The sequence below is a fragment of the Pristiophorus japonicus genome, chromosome 7 (assembly GCF_044704955.1).
Source record: "Pristiophorus japonicus isolate sPriJap1 chromosome 7, sPriJap1.hap1, whole genome shotgun sequence".
Classification (NCBI taxonomy): Eukaryota; Metazoa; Chordata; class Chondrichthyes; family Pristiophoridae; genus Pristiophorus; species Pristiophorus japonicus.
The window spans coordinates 90496443-90521265 of record NC_091983.1 but is presented as its reverse complement, the minus strand read 5'-3'; the positions used below and the strand labels follow the sequence as shown (position 1 = coordinate 90521265).

Below are 24823 nucleotides of genomic sequence, written 5' to 3'. Positions count from 1 at the left end.
AGGACATCATGAAAATTACTTATCCAGAGTTTGTGCACTTCTCCAGTTCATAAAAGGAGAGAAGATTAGTGTTTGAATTACCTTAGACTAGCTTTTTTTACCTTTTATGTGGCCAGTTCAAAAGTAGCAGGGAAGTGCCGCTGCTAACTTTGACAATGGAATAGTGTGTTGAATAGGGTAGAATCTTGCATTGAAATTACTAAACAGAAACGGGGAGGTTCGGCCTAACAAGTCCATTTTTCTGTTTATCTTCCACATGAGTAGTAATCCTAATCCCATGTACATGCTTTTCTCCCATGTCTCTTTATTGCACTTTCCTTCAACTGCCCATCCAACCTATTGTAAATGTTGCTTTCTACTTCAATCACTGACTCTCTTTGGCCATTACATAGTCTCGCAACCAATTGAAAAAAAATTCTCCTGCTCTCTGTCCTAACACTCTTGCATTTAATCCTAAATCTCTGTCTCCTTGTTCTGGATTCCTCAGCCACTGGATCAATCTATTTCTATCTACTCTGTCCCATCACTTCCTAATTTTAAATAAAGGTACGAGACCGAGGCTGTTCCGGATTCTGCGTTTTTCCGGACTTTAGATCGTCTTTCTGACATCACGAATCCGGAAACATCCAAGCCCAGGATCGGGTATTTCCGGATTTCGGAGTGTCAGAAAGGGAGGGGGGGGAGGTGTGGGCGGTGGTGTGGTCCTCGCCGAGGTGCTGTTCGGATGGGCCCCACGGCTGAGGTGCTGTTCGGGTGGGCCCGCGGCTGAGGAGCTGTTCGGGTGGGCCCGCGGCTGAGGAGCTGTTCGGGTGGGCCCGCGGCTGAGGAGCTGTTCGGGTGGGCCCGCGGCTGAGGAGCTGTTCGGGTGGGCCCGCGGCTGAGGAGCTGTTCAGACCGGCACGGTCCCGCTGAGGAGGAGCTGTTCAGGCGGGCTGGCGAGGAGGCCCCGAGGTAAGGGCAACGGTGTATCAGGATTTTGGACGCAGCACCTTGTTGTATATGGAGAAAGAGTCAGACGGAACACTGTGAGCTCAAAGTAAAGTGTGACCTTAGTCTTTTATTGCAGGTTTCCAGAGTGCCACTCCAATCGATGAGGCCTTCTTAAATACCTGTGCTCCCAAGGGATTATGGGATCCCTTGGGACTCTAGGGGATGAGCCCTCTGGTGGCTGTACCGAGTAAGTACAAGTTTACATATGCAACAACACCCCACTGCCCCAACAAATGTCAATAGTGTAACTATTTACAATGTGAATCGATCTGGGGCCCTTCTTGCCCTGATTGATTGTTTTGGTGTGAAAGCTGGTATTGTTGAATCATTTGTTGGGCCCTCGCTGGGCTGCCTGGTGTGTTGGGTCCTGCTGGGCTGCTGTGGCTGATGGGTTCTGCTTTGTGGTCAACCGTGGTGCCGGTTGCCACTGGTGTGTATGTTGGGGGAATCAAAAAAAGGTAGGGTCCAAGGTGGGTTGCTCAGGATAGTCAGTGAATCTGAGTTTGATTTGGTCCAAGTGTTTCCGGTGAATGAGTCCATTTGAAAATTTGAAATACCCTGCACTCCTCTTTGGCCACGACAGTGCCGGGAAGCCACTTGGGACCTTGTCCATAATTCAATACAAATAGAGGATCATTGATTTTCAATCTCGTGTGACATATTTGCGCTATCATGGTATGTACTTTGTTGAAGCCGCCTGCTCTCTACCTGTTCATGTAGATCAGGGTGAACTAACGAGGGCCTTGTCTTAAGTGCTCTTTGCATGAGCAGTTCAGCAGGTGGGATTCCAGTGAGCGAGTGGGGTCTTGTGCGGTAGCTAAGCAGGACTCTGGATAGGCGAGTCTGCAGTAAGTCTTCAGTTACCCTCTTCAAGCCTTGCTTGATGGTTTGCACTGCTCTCTCTCCCTGACCATTGGACGCTGATTTAAACGGGGCAGATGTGACCTGTTTGATCCCGTTACAGGTCATGAATTCTTTGAACTCAGCACTGGTAAAACATGGCTCATTGTTGCTCACCAGGACATCGGGTAGGCCATGTGTGGCAAACATGGCCCGCAGGCTTTCAGTAGTGGCAGCGGACGTGCTAGCTGACATTATCTCACATTCAATCCACTTGGAGTATGCATTTGCAAGGAACATTTTACCCAAAAACAGGCCTGCATAGTCGACGTGTACCCTAGACCATGGTTTGGATGGCCAAGACCATAAACTTAGCGGCGCCTCCCTGGCTACATTGCTTAACTGCGAGCATGTATTACAATCTGTGAACGCAGGACTCTAAGTCCACATCAATACCGGGCCACCACACGTGGGACTTGGCTATCGCTTTCATCATTACGATGCCTGGGTGTGTACTGTAAAGGTCATTGATGAAGGTATCTCTGCTCTTCTTCGGAACCACTACACGGTTGCTCCACAGAAGGCAGTCTGCCTGTATAGACATTTCATTTTTGCGCCGCGTGAACAGCTTTATCTCTTCCTGCATTTCCATTGGGACACTGGATCAGCTCCTGTGAAGCATGCAGTTTTTGATTAGGGACAATAGGGGGTCCTGGCTCGTCCAGGTGTTGATCTGCTGGGCAGTGACGGGTGATTGCTTACTCTCAAATGCTTCCATAACCATGACTAAATCTGCGGGCTGCGCCATTTCCACCCCTGTGGTGGGCAATGGCAACCTACTGAGAGCATCGGCGCAGTTTTCTGTGCCTGGCCTGTGACGGATGGCGTAGTTGTATGCGGACAGCATGAGCGCCCATCTCTGGATGCGGGCCGATGCATTGGTATTTATCCCTTTACTCTCAGAAAGCAGGGATATGAGTGGATTATGGTCAGTTTCCAATTCGAATTTTAGCCCGAACAGGTGTTGATGCATTTTCTTTACCCCATCGACACACGTTAATGCTTATTTCTCAATCATGCTGTAGGCTCTCTCAGCCTTAGACAGACTCCTGGATGCATAAGCAACCGCTTGCAGTTTCCCAAAATCATTAGCTTGTTGCAATACACACCCAACGCCATATGACGACGCATCACATGCTAGTACCAAACAGTTACATGGATCATACAACACCAGCAATTTGTTTGAGCATAACAATTTTCTCGCTTTTACAAAGGCATTTTCTTGGCTTTTGCCCCATGCCCATTTGTCTCCTTTAGGTAGTAAGACATGCAGTGGTTCTAACAGTGTGCTGAGACCCGGTAAGAAGTTCCCAAAATAGTTCAGGAGTCCCGTTCCGTCACGTTCTGTGGTCTCAGTGATTTCTCGATTGCCTTCGTCTTGCGTTGGTGGGCCTGATGACATCCGCCGTGATCCTCCTCCCCAAGAACTCTACATCAGGCGCTAGGAAAACGTACTTCGAGCATTTTAACCTGAGCCCCATGCGGTTGAGTCAACAGAGAACCTCCTCCAGGTTCTGCAGATGCTCGACTGTGTCCCGACCTGTGACCAAGATGTCGTCCTGGAAAACCATGCTGCGCGGGACCGACTTCAGTAAGCTTTCCATGTTTCTCTGGAATATCGCCGCCGCTGATCGAATTCCAAATGGGCACCTGTTATAAATGAAAAGACCTTTGTGCGTGTTGATGCAGGTGAGGCCCTTTGATGATTCCTCCAGTTCCTGTGTCATGTAGGCTGAAGTCAATTCTAGCTTCGTGAACGTCTTTCCTCCCGCCAGCGTTGCAAAGAGGTCGTCGGCTTTTGGTTGTGGGTATTTGTCCTGCAGAGAGAAACGATTGATAGTTACTTTGTAATCGCCACAGATTCTGACGGTGCCGTCTCCCTTGAGGACAGGAACGATCGGGCTGACCCACTCGCTGAACTCGTTCGGTGAAATGATGCCCTTTCATTGCAGCTGGTCTAGCTCAATCTCTATCCTTTCTCTCATCATGTACGGTACTGCTCTCGCCTTGTGATGGATGGGTCGCGCCCACGGAATTCGGTGGATCTTCACTTTTGCTCCTTGGAATTTCCCGATGCCTGGTTCGAACAGCGAAGCGAGCTTGTTTAAGACCTGGGCACACGAAGTGTCTTCACTGGCCGATAGCGCTCGGACGTCGTCCCAGTTCCAGCGTATCTTTCCCAGCCAGCTCCTGCCGAGCAGCGTGGGACCATCGCCCGGTACCACCCAGAGTGGTAGCTTGTGCACCGCTCCATCATAGGAGATCTTTACGGTAGCACTGCTGATTACGGAAATCAGTTCTTTTGTGTAACTTCTTAGTTTCGTATGAATAGGAGTTAAGACTGGCCTTGTGGCCTTGTTGCACCACAATCTTTCGAAAGTCTTTTTGCCCATGATGGACTGGCTCGCGCCCGTGTCCAGCTCCATTGACACCAGGAGTCCATTTAGTTCAACATTCAGCATTATCGGGGGACATTTCGTGGTGAATGTGTGCACCCCATGTACCTTTGCCTCCTTGGTCTGAGGCTCTGCTTCGTCGTGATGCTCCGTGGATCTGTCCTCCTCTGCAGCATGGTGGTTTGCAGGATTTGCAGCTTGCCTACATATATGTTGGAGGTGTCCCCTTGTTCCATAGCCCTTGCAAACGTACCCTTTGAATCGGCATGAATGGAAACGATGATCACCCCCGCAGCGCTAACAAGGTGTTATTGGCCTTGCACTCATCACCCTTGATGGTGGACTCTGAGATATCTGCGGACGTGCAGCTGCAGGCATGTATGACCTACCCTGTACATTGCGAGTTGAAAAAACATCACTTTGTTCACAGTATTGTAGCAGCACTTGTGTGCTGAGAGATTTGCTTAGTATTGTTACTGGTGGCAATGAACGCCTGGGCTATCGCTACGGCCTTACTCAAGGTTGGGGTCTCTACAGTCAAAGGTTTGTCAAGTATGGTTTCGTGGCCAATGCCAAGTACAAAAAAGTCTCTCAGCATGTACCCCAAATGTCCTTCAAATTCGCAATGTCCTGCAAGGCGTCTTAGCTCAGCGACATAACTCGTCACTTCCCTAAGGAATAACCTTCCGGAAATACTCGGGGTTCGAGGATGTAGCGAAAAGGAGGAACTGAAAGAAATCCTTAGTCAGGAAATTGTGTTGGGGAAATTGATGGGATGGAAGGCGGATTAATCCCAGGGCCTGATGGGCTGCATCCCAGAGTACTTAAGGAAGTGGCCCTAGAAATAGTGGATGCATCGGTGATCATTTCCAACATTCTATTGACTCTGGATCAGTTCCTATGGACTGGAGGGTAGCTAATGTAACACCACTTTTTAAAAAAGGAGGGAGAGAGAAAACGGTGAATTAGCCTGACATCGGTGGTGGGGAAAATGTTGGAATCAATTATTAAAGATGAAATAGCAGCGCATTTGGAAAGCAGTGACAGGATCGGTCCAAGTCAGCATGGATTTATGAAAGGGAAATCATGCTTGACAAATCTTCTAGAATTTTTTGAGGATGTAACTAGTAGAGTGGACAAGGGAGAACCAGTGTATGTGGTGTATTTGGACTTTCAAAAGGCTTTGGACAATGTCCCACACAAGAGATTAGTGTGCAAAATTAAAGTACGTGATATTGGGGGTAATGTATTGACATGGATAGAGAACTGGTTGGCAGACAGGAAGCAGAGAGTCGGAATAAACGGGCCCTTTTCAGAATGGCAGGCAGTGACCAGTGGGGTGCTGCTGGACTCAGTGCTGGGGCCACAGCTAGTTACAATATACATCAATGATTTAGATGAAGGAATTGAATGTAATATCTCCAAGTTTGCAGATGACACTAAGCTGGGTGGCGGTGTGAGCTGTGAGGAGGATGCTAAGAGACTGCAGGGTGACTTGGATAGGTTAGGTGAGTGGGCAAATGCATGGCAGATGCAGTATAATGTGGATAAATATGAGGTTATCCACTTTGGTGGCAAAAACAGGAAGACTGAATATTATCTGAATGGTGACAGATTAGGAAAAGAGGAGGTGCAACGAGACCTGGGTGTCATGATACATCAGTCACTGAAGTTTGGCATGCAGGTACAGTAGGCGGTGAAGAAGGCAAATGGCATGTTGGCCTTCATAGCTAGAGGATTTGAGTATAGGAGCAGGGAGGTCTTACTGCAGTTGTACAGAGCCTTGGTGAGGCTACACCTGGAATATTGTGTTCCTCAGATTAGGGGACCAAAACTGAACGACGTTCTTGCTATTGAGGGAGTACTGCAAAGGTTCACCAGATTGAGTCCCAGTATGGCAGGACTGACATATGAGGAGAGACTGGATCAACTGGGCCTTTATACACTGGAGTTTAGAGGGATGAGAGGGGATCTCATAGAAACTTATAAGATTCTGACAGGACTGGACAGTTTAGATGCGGGAAGAATGTTCCCGATGATGGGGAAGTCCAGAACCAGGCATCACAGTCTGAGAATAAGTGGTAAGCCATTTAGGACCGAGATGAGGAGAAACTTCCTCACTCAGAGAGTGGTTAACCTGTGGCATTCTTTGCAGCAGAAAGTTGTTGAGACCAGTTCATTAGATATATTCAAAAGGGAGTTAGGTATGGCCCTTACGGCCAAAGGGATCAAGGGGTATGGAGAGAAAGCAGGAAAGGGGTACTGAGGTTGAATGATCAGCCATGATCTTGAATGGCGGTGCAGGCTCGAAGGGCCGAATGGCCTGCTCCTGTACCTAATTATAATGTTTCTATGTTTCCTGGCCTTCAGACCTTTTGTAGGTGTCGAACCGGTACCTCGCCATCAGAACACTTTCCTTCGGGTTCAAATGCTCTCGGACCAGTGTGCACAAATCACCGTATGATTTCTCCGTGGGTTTCGCTAGAGTGAGCAGATTCTTCATGAGGCAAAACGTTGGTGCCCCACAGACAGTGAGGAGGATCGCCCTTCATTTGGCAGCGCTCTCTCTTCCCCATCTAGCTCGTTGGCCACGAAGTATTGGTCGAGTTGCTCCACAAAAATTTTCCTATCATCTCCCTCTGAGAATTTCTCCAGAATGTGCCCACTGTTCTCTGCATCTTTGGGTTCGTTATCTATCTCGTCGCCAGTTTTTGTGTACAGAGAAAAAGTCAGACTGAACACTGTGAGCTCAAAGTAAAGTGTGACCGTAGTCTTTTATTGCAGGTCTCCAGAGTGTCTCTCCAACCGATGAGGCCTCCTTAAATACCTGTGCTCCCAAGGGATTATGGGATCCTTTGGGACTCCAGCGGATGAACCCTCTGGTGGCTGTACAGAGTAAATACATGTTTACATATATAACACACCTGCACTTAGTTTCCTTACTCCCGGAAACACTCCAACTAGTATGGGGAACTTGTCTGCAAAAGAAGCAAGAGAAATGTACATCCTACCATTTCACTGTTCAATCTTAACACACTGTACAATTATATTTTTCTTTTTCCTCTACAATAGTTGAACAGTCTTCCAAACTACGCCAAGTTTTCAAGTCTTTCTTTGTATTTGTATTCCTCAAACCAGGGCAGAATCCTAATGAAACTGTGCTGCACCCTCTTCAATGCCTGAACATTCTACCTATACGATTTGTGTAGGTTCACTATTACAACTCAACTTTTATATTCTGTATTACTGAGCTTTTACCCCATTCAAAGTATAATTATTACTTTATTTTAAACAAAGTGCACACCTCACATTTATTAGCAAATATTTCAGCTGCCAACTTTTTCCTTATTCTATCATCTTATCAATATGCCCTTGCAATTTCCTTTAATAGCATTGTTTTAAGTAGTCTTCCATTGTTCACTTCAGTAGTAGTGAATTCAGTCTTCTGGTTTACATCACTTTATTTTTTTCTACGATAACAGAAAAAACAATGTAAATGTGGAATATAATTTCTTAATATAATTCAATTTACAAGCGGAGTTTTGTCAGCAGATTTGAACATAGGCATGTGCTCATCCTTGTACATTTCTTTCTTCTAAAGCTTAACACACAAGTTTTTTTTTTATGCATTGTTTTCTCTTTATCGACCTGGAAATCACCTTGCCTTATATGGTAGTCTCTGGTCAATGCACTGTTCTTCAGCCAATTCTTAGGCACACAAATTTACATTTCTCCACAACATATGTACATCATCATCCTTTTGCGTAGATTGTAATTTCATAGAGTAATTTCGTAGATTGTAATTTCATTGTTGAACATCCTATTGGCAGGAATCTCCGTTTCAGTCCTAATGTCCTGAAACACTTCACTTCAACAAACTGACTGTTGCTCAGTGAAACCTCAATCTCTCTCTCTCTCTCTCTCTCTCTTTCCTTTTCAATAACAATCACTTTTTTTGCTCTCTATTGAATGAGCCACAATCACTTACAAATTTAGATATAGTTTCCTCTCGCCCTATGTCTAAATTGTTGATGTACACAGTGAACGGAAACAGTTCCAGAACAGAACCCTGTGGGAACCGCTACCCACATCCAACCACTCTGAGAAACTTCCCTTAAGTCCTACTCTCTCTTGCCTAACTTTTAATCTGTTTTTATTTTAGTTTGCTACCCTACCCCTAATTTTATAAGCCTTAATCTTCTCTAATAATGTCCTGGGTGGTACCTTGTCAAAGACTTTCTGAAATTCTATGTATACCTCATGCACGGCATTTCCCCATCGACCATGTCTGTCATTATCTCCTCAAAAAACTTGATCAGATTTGTTAAGCGTGTTCTGCCTTTCTAAAATCTGTATTGGCTGTTTCTAATTATTTTCTCTTATTAGATATTTAGTAATTTCATCTTTAATTAAAGATTCAAAAATTTCCCAACCACAGATGTTAAGCTAACTGGCCTATAATTACCCTCCTTAGCTCTGTCTCTCTTTATGAAAATGGGTATCACATTGGCCATTATCCAGTCTGTCCATTTTCTTGTGGTAACTTTAGTGATGTATCTTAAACTTGTTCTATTTGATAATTTCACAGTTATGTTACTTCGTAGCTGTGGATTTTTGTCAAATCCCATGGTTATCACAAGTGAAGGTCAAGGATGGATTTCCTGAGATGAATGACCAATTAAATTGTTTGTGATGTTGGTTGGATAGGGCACGAGGAGAACTCTAATTCAAATAGTGCCATGGAATCTTTTGCGTCCACCTGAGAAGGCTGATGTGGGCTAACTTTAACATCTCATCTGAAAGATGACACCTCCGACAGTGCAACATTCCCTCAGAACTGCATTCCTGCAGTACTGCACTGGAGTGTCAGTACAGATTATAGGCTCAAAGTGTCTGGAATGAGGCTTGAACCCACAACCTCTCAACAAGAGGCTAGAATGGCACCACTGAACCAAGGCTGACATCAAGTAATGGGGAGAGGTGAGGAACAGCAAGCGATGCAAGACTCTGGTAGGAGTTGTCTACAGTCCTCCCGACAGTAGTGATGTAATTAGGGGATGTATAAATACTGAGATCAGTGAAACGTGTAGCAAAAGCAACGTGATTATGATAGGAGAATTTAATTTTTACATTGAGTCAAAAAACAAAGTTTTAATTTTAAGTACGGCAAACTTTGAAGGGATTAAAAATACATTGAGCAAAATAAATTGGGCTGAACTGTTAATGGATAAACCTACAGTATTCAAAGAAGCATTTGATATAATACAAAACCAGTATCAAGCCAAAAGGAAAGACTTGCACAAATGCAAGGGAAAATGGAGATCCACCAGACTGGGAGAGCTGCAAAAAAACAATAAAGGAAAGAAAGAATATAATATGTGCAAAAAGGGAATATGATAAAAAAAACAATTTGCAAGCGATATGAAAGCTAATATCAAAGGTTTTACAAATATAAAGAGAAAGAGATTGGAAAATTGCAAATGTCACTCCATTTGAAGGGAGGGAGAAACTTGAACTGCCACTTCAACATTTGTGGAGAATTTGTTGGAATCCATCATCTGAGACAAATTGACTGAGCACTTAGATAAGTATCAGCAGGTAAGAGAGTCAGCGTGGATTTGTGAAGGATTGGTCATGTCGAACTAAACCATTTGAAATTTTTGAGGTTACGAGCATGGGGGATTGAGGAGTACCTATATTACAACAAATAGACATTTCTTTAAGGCACAAAAATCCCACAGGAAAAGTGGTCCAACCGTGACGAAAGAGAAGTTAAAATTAATATCAGATTAAAAGAAGTGGCTTATAATGTTGCCAAAAAGAGCACTAACCTGAGGATTGGGAGCATTTTAGAATTCAGCAGTGGAGGACCAAGAAATTGATAAAAGAAAGGGAAAATAAAATATGAGAGTAAACTAGCGAGAGAGATAAAACAGACTGTTAGAGTTTTTTGAGGTTGTAACTAGCAGAATAGATAAGGAGGAGCCAATGGATGTGGAATATTTGGATTTTCAGAAGGCATTCAATAAGGTGCCACGCAAGAGTTTATTAAACAAAATTAGGGCTCATGGGATTGAGGCTAATATACTAGCATGGATTGAAGATTAGTTACCAGACAGAAAACAGACCGTAGGAATAAATGAGTCATTTACAGGTTGGCAGGCTGTAACTATTGGGGTGCCGCAAGGATCGGTGCTTGGGCCTTAACTATTCACAATATATATCAATGATTTGGATGAGAGGACCAAATGTAATATATCGAAGTTTGCTGATGATACAAAGCTAGGTGGGAATGTAAGTTGTGAGGAGGATGCAAAGAGACTTCAAGGCGATATAGAGAAGCTAAGTGAGTGGTCAATAATGTGGCAAATTGAAGATAATGTGGAAAAACATGAAGTTAGCCACTTTGTTTGGAACAATAGAAAAGCAGAGTATTTTTTAAATGGTGAGAGATTGGGGAATGTTGGTGTTCAGAGGGACCTGGGTATCCTTGTTCACGAATCACTGAACGTTAACATGCAGGTACAGCAAGTAATTAAGAGAGCAAATGGTATGTTGGATTTTATTACAAGAGGATTTGAGTACAAGAGGAAAGACTTCTTACTGCAATTACATAGGGACCTGGTGAGACCGCACCTGGAGTATTGTGTACAGTTTTGGTCTCCTTACGTAAGGAAAGATAGACTTGCCATAGAGGGAGTACAATGAAAGTTCACCAGACTGATTCCTGAGATTGGGGGATTATCCTATGAGGAGAGATTGAGTATACTAGGCCTAAATTCTCTAGGGTTTAGAAGAATGAGAGTTGATCTCATTGAAACATGTAACATTATTACAGGGCTTTACAGGATTGATGCAGGAGTCTAGAACGAGGGGTCACAGTCTCAGAATAAGGGGCCGGCCATTTAGGACTGAGGTGAGGAGAAATTTCTTCACTCAGAGAGTTGTGAATCTTTGGAATTCTCTACCCCAGGGCTATGGAAGCGAAGTTGTTAAGTATATTCAAGACAGATTGATAGATTTTTGGATACTTAAGGAATCAAGGGATACAGGAATAGTGCAGCCAAGTGGAGTTGAGGTAGAAGATCAGTCATGATCTCATTGAATGGTGGTACAGGCTCAAGGGGCTGAATAGCCTACTCCTCCTCCTATTTCTTATCATCTTGTATGAAATTCCAGAAGCAATTTGTTAAGGTTCTGCACAAGAGATTGTAACAAAAATGAGAGTGCATGGAATTAAAGGTAACCTTGTGTTGTGGACCAGTAATTGGTTGGAGGTAGAAGTCAGTATAGGGATGAAATGTTAGTTCCCTGTACTGGGTCCTCAGCTTTTCCCATATATATTAATGATTTGGATGAAGAGACAGAGAGTTGTACAACCAAGTTTGCAGATAACCAAGTTGAAAGGCAAACTTTATATTGATGGGAGCAGGATTTACAATGGGATATAGACAGACAAAGTGGCTGGGCAAAGGTATGGCAGTGGAGTTTAATGTAGTCAATTGTAAAGTTGTCTACTTTGGATCTGAGTAAGACAAATCAGATAAGTTTCTTAATTGCAAGATATATGGGGCTGTGGTCATTTATTCATGTACTAATTATTTTTACATTCCTCTCCATTGAATTGCATCTACTACTCAGCTTTGCTAATTATTTCTAATAATCTTGTTTTGAAAAAATTGTTCACATGGAAGCTTTCTTAGCACAGAGAGCATCCCAATACTACTTCCACGTTCCTCAAAAATAATGGAAGGGATGGGAGGCGTGTATTTCTCGAGAAATTCATTCAAATACTCCTTGGGAATCAAGTTGCTAATCAAGATCTATAATAAAGCAAACAAAGAGGCTCAATCTGATAGCATGCTCAGAAGATTAATGCGTCGTTTGTGATTTTCTGCCAGTTTGACACCTGTTGAAGTGTGTTTTGCTTTTGTTTTAAAAAGCTAGTTAGTCAAGGATCTTTTGGCTTTCTCTCAAGTACCTATCCCTAAAATGTATCCTAATTATTCTGATGTGCAAATATTTTGTTTGGTCCCTTCAGCGTATTATTGAAGGAATATCTTGCATGTCACCCTTCTAAACACACAAATTCCTCATTCTTTTTGAGTTACCTAACATCAGCTAGGTGGCGATTGAGGCACAATAATTGGGGTAACTCTGCCAAAGTTCCTGTTTCCCTGCTGGAGAGTACACGTGTACAGCTGTTGAGGGAGGATACACCAACATGTATCGTTTGAGACCAAATTTGAAGTGGGAGAACAAATAATGGAAAAACAAGTATGGGAAGAAGATACATTAAACACAGAAAATGTTCCTCTTCCAAAAGGCGAAATAAAATAAAGCACTTGATGGCTAAATTTGGTGATTGAATTGAATATCTAAGATTGAGAAAATTTAACAATGAATTAAATGCATGATAAAGAAAAAGATTTACAAGTGAAACAGGGCACAGTTAGGAATGTAATTTTGGCATGATTATGTTTGGGGAGAATCATGGATTAATTATGTCAAAGATCATAGAATTCTGAGTAAAAATTGTGAATAGTCACAGACATGTTTGTGGAAACAACCCACGCTTGGTGATGCAGTGTGCTACAGTTGGAAGTTTTGAATTGTCAACAATGGTGGGGAAAGTGGGAGAGCAAAAATAGAAACTACCTGTGGTAGGAATCCACAAAAATCACAGCACATAATAAAAAAAAAGATCTTTTAAGCACCTTTTTTTTTGTTCTTCACTGAGATTCTTCACAGATCATGGCATCTGTGACAGAGGTGCAGCCTTGGGGATCATTTGTTCAAATTCAGCAATTAAAAACCTTTGCCACCGATTTAGCACTTTTTCAGCAGTTTGATATTACTGACTTCCTATAGTTTACATTGGTAGGTGATGAGCAAAGTTGTCCATATTGACATGTTGAGAGTGAGATATATGATGAAAAAATGTTTGGAAACTCAATACAGATTTCAAACCCATTTAAACATAAGGCGCTCTGTTATCTTTTTGAACTAATGTACGTCAAAATATTAAATTTTTAAAGCAAAGCAAATAATAAGGCAATTATTCCACTAAAGGGTGGTTGAAAATTGCTCTCATCTTTGGGTAACTTTTGCAGATGGAGCTGGAATATTACTAGATATTCATGCAAACCGATGTGCTTGTAAAGGCTTGTTCTATCAATGCATGTTTCTTTCACTTCCTGCTCCTGCATCGTTACCTCTGGTGTCTCCCAACCATCTATCCTTGGCCTCCACCTATTTCTCATCTATATGCTGCACCTCGGCAACATCATTGGAAAACGCAGAGTCAGTTTCCACATGTACACGGACGACACCCGGCTCTACCTCACCACCGCCTCTCTCGTCCCCTGCACTCTCTAAATTGTCAGACTGCTTATTCAACATCCAATACTGGCTGAGCAGAAATTTCCTCCAATTAAGTATTGGGAAGACTGAAGTCATAATCTTCGGTCCCCGCCACAAACTCTGTTCTCTAGCCACCGACTCCATTACCCTTCCTAGCACCTGTCTGAGGCTGAACCAGATTGCAATCTTGGTGTCATATTTGACCCTCAAATGAGCTTCCGACCACATATCCGCGCCATAACTAAGACAGCCTGTTTCCACCTCCGTAAAATTGCCCGTCTCCGTCCCTCATCATTTCATCTGCTGCTGAAACCTTCATCCATGCCTTTGTTACCTCCAGACTTGACTATTTCAATGCACTCTTGGCTGGCCTCCCACAGTGTACACTATGAAAACTTGAGGTCATCCAAAACCCTGCTGCCCGTGCTCGAACTCTCAACAAGTCCCATTCACCCATCGTCCCTGTGCTCATTGACCTACATTGGCTCCCGGTTAAGCAACACCTTGATTAAAAAATTTTCATCCTTGTTTTCAAATCCCTCCATGGCCTAGCCTCTCCCTATCTTTGTAATCTCCTACAACCCCCTGCTATCTAAACCTTTCCACCTCGCTACCTCTCTTTCCTCCTTTAAGACGCTCCTGAAAACCTAGCTCTTTGACCAAGCTTTTGGTCATCTGCCCTAATTTTCCTTGTGTAGCTTAGTGTCACTTTTTGTTTTGACACTCACTGTGAAGCGCCTTGGGACATTTTACTACATTAAAGGCGCTATATAATTACAAGTTGTTTAGTTTTAAACATTTTTTTTCCAAATCTGCATTCCATTTATACGATATTTCCGTTTACTGGTTATTTACTTGACGGCAAACATTAAATGTGAATCAAGGAAGTAGAGAGGCATGGATTAATTGCAACAGAATAAGCAAAAAATCACTGAAATTGTTCTCTTCATCCCATTGTTTTGAAGTGGCTTGGTATATATTCTATAATGCTTTTTGAATTTACCACATTATCTCCATCTGGTTCTGAATTTTTAACAGATTAAATGTGGTATTTTTAATCATTAGCAGCTTACTGCTCTATCCTTGGGGAAGAGTGGAGGAATTTGTGAGCAGGATCCTAGTCTTCATGTAATTCAGAAATATAACTGCAGAGTCAGCATAAATAATGAACACTTATGTTATTGTATCCAAATGTTGGTGATTGAATTCTGCCACCCCCGGTAGCTGTGAAAAGAAAGGTGCTGGGAATGCAATGGACATTGGTCCCATCATTGACCATGACTTACTGCTCTGGGTTGACTGCAGTAACTGACACACTGTTGATTGTTTGTTTTTGTTACATATATATCTGTAGTCAAGTCAAGAGGCATTAGTCTTGGGAAATTGAATTTTTTTCCTATATTTCGAGCATCCATTGCCAACATTATGCACTCCCAGGGGATAATGAATAGCACCTGGACAAAAATGCATCTGCCTTGATTTTAAAGTGTCAGCATGAAATTGAACTACAGCCCAACTTGTGGAAAGAGTGCCCATGTTTGTTCTTTGTTGTGAAATTGAGTATATGTGTTAGATCTCTTAATTTCCAATGAAATACAAACTCCGGTTGTAGTTTTAATGTAATTTTATTCTGGCAGCAGCAATAAGCTCTTGGCTTTAAGCCAGGCCTTTGTCCTTCTGAGACCACATGGCCAAAATGGCTGTACTTATACCTGGTTCAATTTACAGAAAAAAAACTCGCCTTCTTTGACCTTATTGGCTCAATTGATAGTCTGTTAACCTTTTAATTGGCTCGCTACCCAAAGGTCTTAAAATGTTAAGTTGATTGATGACTTAATGCAATGTGGTCTGTGTTTTTTCAAAACTGCAGCCGGGCTGCAGAGCTTGAATTCTCTCTCAATCCCCCCTTTGATTCTTTCACAAACTGAATCATAAAACATCAGGTATCACTGGTTAAACATTCTAAAAAATAATTTCATACATGTTAATAGAGTTTCCTTCTAAAATTTGTTGATGTGCTTCGCCACATGTCCGGACTAGTAGCTTCCACACAAATTTACACCAACCCGAATTCCATCGTGGCCACAATGGAAGTCTGGTTTTAGTAGGTTAATTAACCTTATTCCAATTTAATCCAAATCAATATCTTAATTCAACCAGTAAACAACCTTCCCTTAAGCATAACATACCCCGGTGCCACGTACAGACGGTCTGCTGAGACCTGCTAGGTGTCTCACCTGCGGGACAGCAGCTACAGCCGCCTGGTCGCAACAACATTTAATCAACATAAACAAACAATATAAAAGTAAAATAATTACAACGAATAGAATTAAACCTTCCACCAATGAAGTTCCTATTGAACCTAGCCATTCAGTGGCTCCGCTCCACAAAGTGAATGATGGGGGTTGCTTAAGTTTTTCTACCTCCTTTTGGATATGCTCCGCTAAGTGGGTAATTTCTTCGGAGCTATCTGGGATAAAAAAGCAACGCTCAGTTCTGAGTAGGGCGCAAGTACCTCGCTTTTTAGTCAGGATGTAATCAAGGGCCAGTCTATTCTGTAGGGCTACTGTGCGGATTGCTACCATTTCTGCATTGATTTTAACTAGGGCCTCTGAGGTATCATTGGCTACCCGTTCCACAACGGATGCCATGTTAATGGATTCCCTTGCCAGTCTGGCGGTCCCATACCTGGGGATCAGAATGGCAAAGAACCTCTCAGTTTCTGTGATAGCTCTCTTAGGACGGTGTAAATGTTCCGACAGTGACTTTATATGATACATATAAGGCACAATGTAGGCGAAATAGCAGGATCCCGTCCAATTCTGGGGCAGCCAAGGGTAGGCCTTGTGGCCACACACCCAATAGGTGCCATTATAGGCAATGAAGGTTAGCTGTTTCTTTGTCAGCAACACTCCGGGGCCTGTCCAGGCTTTTCCATCTGTTTTATTCAGAATCCCCGTTACATTAAAAATTCCCACATCGGCCCAGTTTGGACAGTTCCGTGGCTTGATTATATTATAATTCCGGGAGCAGTTACTATGCCCCATATTTTGGCCTCCTTTGATGTTTCTATTCCCGTTGTATTAGTGATAACAAAAAATGGGGGCCGTTGGAATTATTGTAGCACGGTTGGTATCCCCCTTCAAAGGTAGTCAGATTGTAACCTGCTGACTTCCATTTATGTGCCCAGTTTTCCGTATCCTGAAACGCATTGCCTGTTTTGTTTTGATTAATTATCCACTCAGCCATTTCCGAGATATTCAAGGGAATTGGCCTCAAGGGAATCCCTCCCTTTGAGTGAATAGGTATATGCGCGCACACCCAACAACTAGAAATGTTACCTTGTTTGGCATAAATGTATGACATATATAAAAAGTTATTTACATGTAATTCCCTTGCTATCCTACTATTTCCCTTTGGTCCAGCGGGTCCACTAGTAAGAAGTAGGCCTATGCCGAGAATACCGACATCAGTAATACAGTAAATTTATACATTTTGGCAAAAAGTAATTGTCCTTATTAGATTTCAGCTTCAGTTACGGGTGCTCGTTTAACGTGTGAAGCGTGGATCCAGGCTTTCTTTCCTTGGACTTTAACAGCTGCCTGGGTGGTCAATAACACTTGATAAGGTCCCTCCCACTTGGCACCCAAAGGTTCTTTGTGCAACTTTTTCACATACACCCAGACTCCCGGGATGATGTTGTGTCCTCCTTCGGGTGGATTACCCCAAGCTGCCGATACCTGTCGGGAAACCGATTTAATAGCATTGGTTAGCTTCTGACAGTATGATAACAAACTGTCACTTATTAAGTGAACATCAGCTTTCCGTCAATCAATAGTTCCTGGCAGCGACATGGGTCTTCCTGTTATAATTTCAAATGGGCTTAGACCTGTAGTTCTGTTCGGGGTTGCCCTAATGCTACATAGCACTATTGGTAGTGCCTGGGGCCATGGTGTTCCTTCTTGGTGATATTTGGCAAGCTGTTATTTCAGAGTTCGATTCATTCGCTCTACTTGTCCTGATGATTGTGGATGATAAGGACAGTGTAAAATCCCACATAATGTTCAGTAATCTACAGACTTCTTGGCAGACAGCACCTGTGAAGTGTGTTCCCTGATCTGAGTCAATGGTACTCGGGACTCCCCATCGGGGAATGTAATCGTTACACAAGATCTTTGCAGTGTGATTTGGCTGTGGCTCTTTCAGTTGGGACAGCTTCTACCCATCTAGAGAATCTGTCAACCATGACAAGAATGTTAGTGTATCCTTGGCATGAAGGAAGAGATATATAATCAACCTGCAGATGCTGGAATGGTCCGACAGGGGCAGGGGGCCTCAGTTGGGGCATTACCGTGATGGGTCCAGAATTATTTTTCTGGCAGACCACACAGTGGTCTGCTACCAGCTGGGCATGTTTTTTAAATCGCCGACCCCACCAGCTTTTCTGGAACCGTGCCATCATCTGTTGTGAGGCCAAGTGTCCCCACGAGTGGATCTGTTGGGCTAAAAAAGGCATAAGCGCTTGTGGCGCGACTGGCTTGTCGGTAACTCTTTGTCTCCAGACACCATCTTTGCAAAGCTTAATTCCTGCCTCCATCCATGTCCATTTTTCCTCTCTGGAGCACTCGCCTTGCATTGTTTGAAGGTCTCGTGTCATAGTCCTGAGTACTTTCAATCTGCACATCTGTGTTGGTTCTTCTGAGGGAGCGCTCTGTGAGGCGGCATCTTTAGCTGCCTGGTCGTCTAGGGCATTTCCCTGTGCTTCTGTGGTATTTTCCTTGGTATTTCCTGATGGACCGCGTTGCGGAATTGGAGCTGAGGGTGGATTCACTCTGGAGCATCCACGATGCTGAGAATGACATAAGTGGCACGTGTGGTGACTTGGTCTTAACGCATGAGAAGGATCCACAGCCAGCTAGGGAATGGAATACCAACAGGAAGAGTAGTACAAAGAAGGTAGTGCAGGGGTCCCATCTGGTCATCCCCCTGCAAAACAGATACACTGTTTTGAGTGCTGTTGAGGGAGATGACTCATTAGGGGAGAGGAACAGCAGCCAAGTTCATGGCACCATGGCTGGCTCTGTTGTACAGGAGGGCATAAAAAAGAGTGGGAGAGCGATAGTGATGGGGGATTCAATCATAAGGGGAATAGATAGGCGTTTTTGCGGCCGCAATCGAGACTCCAGGATGGTATGTTGCCTCCCTGGTTCAAGGGTCAAGGATGTCTCCGAGCGAGTGCAGGACATTCTGAAAAGGGAGGGAGAACAGCCAGTTGTCGTGGTGCACATTGGTACCAACGACATAGGTTAAAAAAAAGGGATAAGGTCCTACGAGACGAATTTAAGGAGCTAGGAGTTAAATTAAAAAGTAGGACCTCAAAAGTAGTAATCTCGGGATTGCTACCAGTGCCACGTGCTAGTCAGAGTAGGAATCGCAGGATAGCACAGACGAATATGTGGCTTGAGCAGTGGTGCAGCAGGGAGGGATTCAAATTCGTGGGGCATTGGAACAGGTTCTGGGGGAGGTGGGACCAGTACAAACCGGACGGTCTGCACTTTGGCAGGAACGGAACCAATGTCCTAGGGGGAGTGTTTGCTAGTGCTGTTGGGGAGGAGTTAAACTAATATGGCAGGGGGATGGGAACCAATACAGGGAGACAGAGGGAAACAAAAAGGAGACAAAAACAAAAGACAGAAAAGAGATCAGTAAAAGTGGAGGGCAGAGAAACCAAAGGCAAGAAACAAAAAGGGCCACTGAATATAAAAGGGCTGCAGGAGGAGTCAAAACTAAAAATCATGGTTTAAAAACTAGGATAAAACATTCTACCTAAATGCACGCAGCATTAGAAATAAAGTAAATGAGTTGACGGCACAAATCATTACAAACGGGTATGATTTGGTGGCCATTACAGAGACATGGTTGCAAGGTGGCCAGGACTGGGAATTAAATGTACAGGGGTATCTGACGATTCGGAAAGATAGGCAGGAAGGGAAGGGAGGTGGGGTAGCTCTGTTAATAAGGGATGATATCAGGGCAGTTGTGAGGGATGATATTGGCTCCAATGAACAAAATGTTGAATCATTGTGGGTGGAGATTAGAGATAGTAAGGGGAAAAAGTCACTGGTCGGCGTAGTTTATAGGCCCCCAAATAATAACTTCATGGTGGGGCGGGCAATAATCAAGGGAATAATGGAGGCATGTGAAAAAGGAACGGCAGTAGTTATGGGGGATTTTAACCTACATATCGATTGGTCAAATCAAATCGCAGGGGGTAGCCTGGAGGAGGAATTCATAGAATGCATACGAGATTGTTTCTTCGAACAATATGTAACAGAGCCGACAAGGGAGCAAGCCATTTTGGATCTGGTCCTGTGTAACGAGACAGGAAAGATAAACGATCTCCTCGTAAAAGATCCTCTCGGAATGAGTGATCACAATATGGTTGAATTTGTAATACAGATTGAGGATGAGGAAGCTGTGTCAGAAACGAGCGTACTATGCTTAAACAAAGGGGACTACAGTGGGATGAGGGCAGAGTTGGCTAAAGTAGACTGGAAACAAGGACTAAACGGTGGCACAATTGAGGAACAGTGGAGGACTTTTAAGGAGCTCTTTCATAATGCGCAACAAAAATATATTCCAGTGAAAAAGAAGGGCGGCAAGAGAAGAGATAACCAGCCGTGGATAACCAAGGAAATAAAGGAAAGTATCAAATCAAAGACCAATGCGAATAAGGTGGCCAAGGTTAGTGGGAAACTAGAGGATTGGGAAGATTTTAAGCAACAGCAAAGAATGACTAAAAAAGCAATAAAGAAAGCGAAGATAGATTACAAAGGTAAACTTGCGCAAAACATAAAAACAGATAGTAAAAGCTTTTGCAGATATATAAAACGGAAAAGAGTGACTAAAGTAAATGTTGGTCCCTTAGAAGATGAAAAGGGGGATTTAATAATGGGAAATGTGGAAATGGCTGAGACCTTAAACAATTATTTTGCTTTCGTCTTCACAGTGGAAGACACAAAAACCATGCCAAAAATTGCTGGTCATAGGAATGTGGGAAACATAGAAACAAAGAAACATAGAAAATAGGTGCAGGAGTAGGCCATTCAGCCCTTCAATGAGTTCATGGCTGAACATGCACTTCAGTACCCCCTTCCTGCTTTCTCGCCATACCCCTTGATCCCCCGAGTCGTAAGGACTTCATCTAACTCCCTTTTGAATATATTTAGTGAATTGGCCTCAACTACTTTCTGTGGTAGAGAATTCCACAGGTTCACCACTCTCTGGGTGAAGAAGTTTCTCCTCATCTCGGTCCTAAATGGCTTACCCCTTATCCTTAGACTGTGACCCCTGGTTCTGTACTTCCCCAACATTGGGAACATTCTTCCTGCATCTAACCTGTCTAAACCCGTCAGAATTTTAAACGTTTCTATGAGGTCCCTTCTCATTCTTCTGAACTCCAGTGAATACAAGCCCAGTTGATCCAGTCTTTCTTGATAGATCAGTCCTACCATCCCGGGAATCAGTCTGGTGAATCTTCGCTGCACTCCCTCAATAGCAAGAATGTCCTTCCTCAAGTTAGGAGACAAAACTGTACACAATACTCCAGGTGTGGCCTCACCAAGGCCCTGTACAACTGTAGCAACACCTCCCTGCCCCTGTACTCAAATCCCCTTGCTATGAAGGCCAACATGCCATTTGCTTTCTTAACCGCCTGCTGTACCTGCATGCCAACCTTCAATGACTGATGTACCATGACACCCAGGTCTCGTTGCACCTCCCCTTTTCCTAATCTGTCACCATTCAGATAATAGTCTGTCTCTCTGTTTTTACCACCAAAGTGGATAACCTCACATTCATCCACATTATACTTCATCTGCCATGCATTTGCCCACTCACCTAACCTATCCAAGTCACTCTGCAGCCTCATAGCATCCTCCTCGCAGCTCACACTGCCACCCAACTTAGTGTCATCCGCAAATTTGGAGATACTACATATAATCCCCTCGTCTAACTCATTAATGTACAATGTAAACAGCTGGGGCCCCAGCACAGAACCTTGCGGTACCCCACTAGTCACTGCCTGCCATTCTGAAAAGTACCCATTTACTCCTACTCTTTGCTTCCTGTCTGACAACCAGTTCTCAATCCACGTCAGCACACTACCCCCAATCCCATGTGCTTTAACTTTGCACATTAATCTCTTGTGTGGGACCTTGTCGAAAGCCTTCTGAAAGTCCAAATATACCACATCAGCTGGTTCTCCCTTGTCCACTTGACTGGAAACATCCTCAAAAAATTCCAGAAGATTTGTCAAGCATGATTTCCCTTTCACAAATCCATGCTGACTTGGACCTATCATGTCACCATTTTCCAAATGCACTGCTATGACATCCTTAATAATTGATTCCATCATCTTACCCACTACTGAGGTCAGGCTGACGGTTCTATAATTCCCTGTTTTCTCTCTCCCTCCTTTTTTTAAAAAGTGGGGTTACGTTGGCTACCCTCCACTCGATAGGAACTGATCCAGAGTCAATGGAATGTTGGAAAATGACTGTCAATGCATCCACTATTTCCAAGGCCACCTCCTTAAGTACTCTGGGATGCAGTCCATCAGGCCCTGGGGATTTATCGGCCTTCAATCCCATCAATTTCCCCAACACAATTTCCCGACGAATAAAGATTTCCCTCAGTTCCTTCTCCTTACTAGACCCTCTGACCCCTTTTATATCCGGAAGGTTGTTGGTGTCCTCCTTAGTGAATACTGAACCAAAGTACTTGTTCAATTGGTCTGCCATTTCTTTGTTCCCAGTTATGACTTCCCCTGATTCTGACTGTAGGGGACCTACGTTTGTCTTTACTAACCTTTTTCTCTTTACATACCTATAGAAACTTTTGCAATCCGCCTTAATGTTCCCTGCAAGCTTCTTCTCGTACTCCATTTTCCCTGCCCTAATCAAACCCTTTGTCCTCCTCTGCTGAGTTCTAAATTTCTCCCAGTCCCTGGGTTCACTGCTATTTCTGGCCAATTTGTATGCCACTTCCTTGGCTTTAATACTATCCCTGATTTCCTTTGATAGCCACGGTTGAGCCACCTTCCCTTTTTTATTTTTACGCCAGACAGGAATGTACAATTGTTGTAGTTCATCCATGCGGTCTCTAAATGTCTGCCATTGCCCATCCACAGTCAACCCCTCAAGTATCATTCGCCAATCTATCCTAGCCAATTCACGCCTCATACCTTCAAAGTTACCCTTCTTTAAGTTCTGGACCATGGTCTCTGAATTAACTGTTTCATTCTCCATCCTAATGCAGAATTCCACCATATTATGGTCACTCTTCCCCAAGGGGCCTCGCACAACGAGATTGCTAATTAATCCTCTCTCATTACACAACACCCAGTCTAAGATGGCCTTCCCCATAGTTGGTTCCTCGACATATTGGTCTAGAAAACCATCCCTTATGCACTCCAGGAAATCCTCCTCCACCGTATTGCTTCCAGTTTGGCTCAGCCAATCTATGTGCATATTAAAGTCACCCATTATAACTGCTGCACCTTTATTACATGCACCCCTAATTTCCTGTTTGATACCCTCCCCAACATCACTACTACTGTTTGGAGGTCTGTACACAATTCCCACTAATGTTTTTTGCCCTTTGGTGTTCTGCAGCTTCTACCCATATAGATTCCACATCATCCAAGCTAATGTCCTTCGTAACTATTGCATTAATCTCCCCTTTAACCAGCAATGCTACCCCACCTCCTTTTCCTTTTATTCTATCCTTCCTGAATGTTGAATACCCCTGGATGTTGAGTTCCCAGCCCTGATCATCCTGGAGCCACGTCTCCGTAATCCCAATCACATCATATTTGTTAACATCTATTTGCACAGTTAATTCATCCACCTTATTGCGGATACTCCTTGCATTAAGACACAAAGCCTTCAGGCTTGTTTTTTTAACACCCTTTGTCCTTTTAGAATTTTGCTGTACAGTGGCCCTTTTTGTTCTTTGCCTTGGGTTTCTCTGCCCTCCACTTTTCCTCATCTCCTTTCTGTCTTTTGCCTCCTTTTTGTCTCCCTCTGTCTCCCTGCATTGGTTCCCATCCCCCTGCCATATTAGTTTAACTACTCCCCAACAGCACTCGCAAACACTCCCTCTTGGACATTGGTTCCGGTCCTGCCCAGGTGCAGACCGTCTGGTTTGTACTGGTCCCACCTCCCCCAGAACCGGTTCCAATGCCCCAGGAATTTGAATCCCTCCCTGCTACACCACTGCTCAAGCCACGTATTCATTTGCGCTAACCTGCGATTCCTACTCTGACTAGCACGTGGCACTGGTAGCAATCCCGAGATTACTACTTTTGAGGTCCTATTTTTTAATTTAGCTCCTAGCTCCTTAAATTCGTTTCGTAGGACCTCATCCCTTTTTTTTACCTCTGTCGTTGGTACCAATGTGCACCACGACAACTGGCTGTTCTCCCTCCCTTTTCAGAATGTCCTGCACCCGCTCCGAGACCCTTGCACCAGGGAGGCAACATACCATCCTGGAGTCTCGGTTGCGGCCGCAGAAACGGCTATCTATTCCCCTCACCATTGAATCCCCTATCACTATCGCTCTCCCACTCTTTTTCCTGCCCTTCTGTGCAACAGAGCCAGCCACGGTGCCATGAACTTGGCTGCTGCTGCCCTCCCCTGATGAGTCATCCCCCCCAACAGTACTCAAAGCGGTGTATCTGTTTTGCAGGGGGATGACCACAGGGGACCCCTGCACTACCTTCCTTGCACTACTTTTCCTGCTGGTCTTCCATTCCCTATCTGGCTGTGGACCCTTCTCCTGCGGTAAGACCAACTTGCTACACGTGCTACTCACGTCATTCTCAGCCTCGTGGATGCTCCAGAGTGAATCCACCCTCAGCTCCAACTCCGCAACGCGGACCGTCAGGAGCTCGAGGCGGATACACTTCCCGCACACGTAGTCGTCAGGGACACCGGAAGTGTCCCTGAGTTCCCACATGGTACAGGAGGAGCATAACACCCGACCTAGGTCTCCTGCCATGACTTAATCCTTAGGGAAGGGAGGACCTTGAGATGATCACTATCACTAGGGAGGTAGTGCTGGACAGACTAATGGGACTGAAGGTAGACAAGTTCCCTGGTCCTGATGAAATG

General features: G+C 44.0%; 1 protein-coding gene across 1 annotated transcript in view; it reads left to right on the top strand.

Annotated features, from left to right (window-relative positions):
- LOC139267193 (dystrobrevin beta-like) overlaps positions 1-24823 on the top strand; it is an 843282-nt gene that overhangs the window by 183977 nt on the left and 634482 nt on the right. The window lies entirely within an intron of this gene.